Below are 4,957 nucleotides of genomic sequence, written 5' to 3' on the forward strand. Positions count from 1 at the left end.
ATCATAGGGCCAACGCAGAAAAACAAAGAGGAAGAAGAAAACCAGAATGCTCAGAGAAACCTCACACAGGCACAGAACATGTAAACTCCACAGTAAAACAGACAGAAGAAGGAAGCTGTACTCTTCAGGTAATATGCAAACCAAAGTTCAAAGCCAGAACCTTCCTGTTGTGAGACGGCAGTGCGACACACTATTTTACCCACAGCACAGTATAAACAGGGCAAAATCATAATGAACACAGATGTGACCGTGTGTTTATGTACATTGCAGGCAAAAACTATAAGATATAAAAAAAAAATAACCTAAAAACACATTATGTGTTAAATTGATTACAATTAAAACAAGTCCTACAAATTTTCTTTAGTGCACCATTATCTATTCACCAAATATTTTGGGCTGCAAATGTTCAACCTCCATGTTTTAATACAAAGCAGCAAACTTTAGAATTTGCAAACATTTATTTTCAGATGATTTCAAATGAAAAATTGTTGCTGAAGAATATTTTTGAGCGGCTGTTCGTAACATTTGTATTCATAGTCATTTATATTTCTCTTGTAAATTTATGCATCATGAGAAAATGTGGTTGTAAAAATTATTTAAAAAAAGAAGAAGATGGTTGTATCACTTTGTACACTTAATTTACAAACCACGTCACACCAGTGGATTCTATTTGAGGAAAAAGGAGAAAAAACTCCTCCTACCAATGAAGATAAGTTATTAGGCAAAAACTTGAAACATTGTTGAATAAAACACCAGCAGAGACTTATGATGTTTTTCCACAGTATCCGAGATTGCCGTTTACATGTGCTTCAAACTGACAGCTGTGAATTTCTATAAGTTACAAAAGCCTTCACATTTTCTGGTATTGTATGTTCTCCTCGTTTTATCACATCTCCACGGCCCGGACTCCAACATCTACTCTTGCAATATAATTTGGGTGACCATAAAATTCAAGATAAGGATAAAGTTTTTCTGAGTTTTCCTATTAAATTATTAGAATATTGAAAATCCTAGAGGTAAAATCTTCCCAGAAGTGAGTGTCACATGCAAAACTTTGGTCCGTCATGCAGTAAAACCCTGAACTTTTACGCCCGACCTTTAGGATGTTTTGTTCTTTTTATGACCTTAACCTTCTCAGCCTTTTCCCTCCACAGTAGTAACGGCTGCCCACCAGTCTCTCCAGGTGCTTGTTGCTCAAGATGATTGTTAAGTATCAATTTCCTGTGTCACCATTATGGGTTTTATTTATTTGTCTGCTCCTTCATGTGGAACAGAGCCTGAGCATCACTCAGGTAGATGGATTATAACTCAACTGCTACGACTCATCAATCTTGGAAATTTGACTTCCTGAATCTCATACAACTGTTACTGTCATATTACGGCACAGCATTATCAAGATCAATGACATTTTAAATGCTTCCCAGTTAGGGATGATCGGTGACAATAAAAAGGTAAGTTGGTGATGAAACTGTCTCGGCTGTGGCGAGCGGCTCGGTGGGCAGTGAGGGAGTCACCGGCTGGAGCTCACGTTTCCCTCTAAAGAGCAACGATCAAATGAATGAACTTGTAATCACAACAGTCACCCTGCTAAATGTCACATGTTGACCATTATCGATCACCAAGAATTATATAACACCCAATGGCTTCATCACACACAATCTAATCAATGCACACTTTCTTTTGATTGTTCTTACATTACAAAGAAGTGTGGGATAAAAAAAAAAAAGAAAAGTCCCCTGACATCCCTCTGGCATGTACATATACTGCAAATATATACTGGTGTTTTGACACTGAATATTTTAATTAAACTTCAAATTCTGATGTTTTGATTGGAAGAATTATCTGAAAACATGATTTTAAACTGATGTGAAGTTTTAGAAGGTCACTACAGACATATATTTTTTGTTGTTGCAGAGACCCATCTGTGGCTAAATACAGTTAATTTTCTCATTTATATCTTTGACTCGACTGTACTGTTATATGCAGATGCTGCGTTTGAGTCAGTAAATTTCTGTTTTGAACTTGCTGTTCATCATTGATGATGCGTTCATGTAGGACTTGAAACCTTTACAATTGCATAGGAGGTCTAACTGTGTCTGGGCTTTTGTTTGCCATAACTTTAAGCAAAACAAAAGTAACATATACACTCAGTTGCAAGCTTATTAGATACATCTAAATAACACAAACAATAAAATAATGTCTAAAGTCTAATAAAACAGTCCCGCACTGAATCCCACTTCAAAGTTTTAGTTTTTCATTTTCTTTTGTGTTTCATGGGAGTGTTGATTTATTGTGCACCTCATTTATGTGAGAGAGGGTAGACTAAATATTAGAAACACCTTTCAGCATAACATTATTAACAGCAGTACAAACTGCAGCTTTTAAAATAAAAATCAAAACCTCTGTAAAGCAGTTTTGACATAATGGAGCAAACAGTAGATAAGCTTGAAAGTATATGTACTATTGTGTTAGACTGCATTAGTTTTCACTCAGCGTGTCTAATAAACTGGCAACTGGGTGCATATTAATTCATGCATATAGCATATAAAGCCTGAAACATTTCCCTCTTTTAGTTTAATATCAATTCTTTATAGTTATATTCATATTTTATCACCTACATCAATAGGACAAGTCGAGCTGGGAGAGTTACCACTTCAATAAATCTCTACATGTTGGATTTAGATAGGGAAAAACAAGTTTTTCCAAGAAGAAAAATGTTTGTTAAGTTTTGCAAATATAATTGTTTTTAATGTACGACATTAAACAATGAGGACGTAAAGCTAATTTCAGTTTAACAGAAGGTTAAATGCATGACATTTCACAAAACTCTGACCTTTTTCTTACATCGATTGCATTAATAATCTTTGTTGAACTTTAAGTTGTTAAAACAGAATATTTCTGAAACGGTAATAATACTGGGTTTTTATTTTTCCTTGTGGGCCAGTCATTAAACCTGAGCTATGCGGCGAAACATTAAAGATCCCACCCAGTTAACATATATTGCAAATATTTCAGGCTTAAGGAAATGCGAACAAAAAGATCCAAGAGAATCCTCTTGATGGAACAGTTGAGCTCTTAAAAAAAAATGTATCTTGGTTGTTTAGTTTTCTATGTGTAAAAAAACATCACAATGCGGAGCAATAACAAACTCCACAGATTACATGTTATTGTCAGACTGAGAAACAAAATGATTTTAACTGCCTTACAGCTGCTTTTTAGGAAATAAAAGACTTTAAACTGCTATTTGGATATTGTAAATATCCTCTACCTGATCTATATAAACTTTTACGTTTTAAAATTTCCAATGATTTATAATTTTTCTCTTTTTTTGATGACAGGAATAATCCTTCTTCAACCTAAACAGAAGATTAGTGATTTACTAAAACAGTGTCATTACTCTATCAGCATTTTACTATTAACCACGATTAGCATGCACAGCAGACTACTGATCTGCATTGTGAACAAGCAGGGGATGTTTAAGCAAAAAGGAATAAATATATAAATAACAACTCCTCCTCTTTCCCTGCAGCGAAAACAATACTGTATGAGGGAGAATATTACAGAGCGTGTTGCAATGATGAACATTTCCTCCTGTTTCATGTTTAACCCCGCTCAGTTCCCACAGTAAGAACTCCGGAAACACACGAGTGTGCGCAGCAGCTTGGGGGGAAGATGACTGATGGCTTGTTGTCATGATGTTTGGGATTCTGCCGACTCGAAGCCTCTTGGCTCACTGAAGCTGTGAAGCGCTGCAACACATACTACGGGCTATTGTTGAAAAGTCCTGGTATTAGCAAGGTATTGCTTCATTGTCACACTGTTGAGCCTGTGCAGAATGCAGTTATCTGTAATGTCCCCGGCCATTTGCACAGTAGTTGCATTGGATTTATGATTATGGGTCATGCACTGTGACAGATTTCCTGCAATTCAATGATGAAGCAAGGACAATTATTGGAATTTCACACAGCGAGTGGTTGGATTCTTTTGTGGTATTCTCTGGATTGTGTGTGGGCTGGGTATACACTAGGCTAAACCTTACTTCTGACATCACAATTTTTCAAAAATGTCAATATTTGAAAAAAAGCTGACATGCTCTATCAATCATATATATAGCCATCTTTCAACCGGTCAATGTCTGCTTCTTCTTCAGCCCTGCTCAGACCCTTTCTCTCTATTTTACTTTTTTTCCCCCCTCTTCCATTATCTGTCTTTGTCCCTCTGCCATATTACAGCTCTATCATGATGCCTGATGAGCCCTCACACCATAAACATGGCATACATGACTGTCATCTTACCCTCTTGGAACTGCATTAACAGCAGTGACCTGTCTGGCTGGTGGTGACGGTCGTCTGTCAGCGCTGGTTAATTCCCAGCCTTGTGAGGGTCAAGAGCTGTGACATATAATGAGGGTTGACAGTGTTGCGAGTCTTGACAGGGGTCTGGTGTCAGCAGCGGCAGGATGAGGGTTCAGTCCGAACCGAGGAGGTAATCCGAGCACGGCCGCGCTGATCCTTGGGCCTTGACTGCCTATTGACACACATCAGAGCATAGACGCAAAACAAATTAGCATCAGTCAATATCCTCTCCCTCCTCCTCCCTCCTGACACAGCCACCCAAGTGCTGCCATGTTTACCTCACCTCCAGTCAAAACAATAGAGATGATGGCGGTCATGATGAAAAATGCCTGCGCTCAGTTTTAAGAGGATGTTTCAGAGGTTTGGGGGCAGAATATTCACACTTCTGCTCTGTGTGTGAGAGTGCATGGTTTGGTTTGAGGGGAATCAAATTCAGAAACGTATGCGTAGGATCCATTTCAACTAAATTGTGAGATTATCCTCGTTCCGAATCTGGTGCAGAATTTGTGGTTTAGGGGACACAAGCTGTGCAGAGGAAGGAGCCTCAGCCACAGATCACTTGTTTGTTGTTCTGAATGTGATAATGTAACTTCTGTTGCACT

This window comes from Embiotoca jacksoni, unplaced genomic scaffold (assembly GCF_022577435.1).
Source record: "Embiotoca jacksoni isolate LCO1_2020_lvr unplaced genomic scaffold, fEmbJac1.0.p SCAF_9, whole genome shotgun sequence".
Classification (NCBI taxonomy): domain Eukaryota; kingdom Metazoa; phylum Chordata; class Actinopteri; family Embiotocidae; genus Embiotoca; species Embiotoca jacksoni.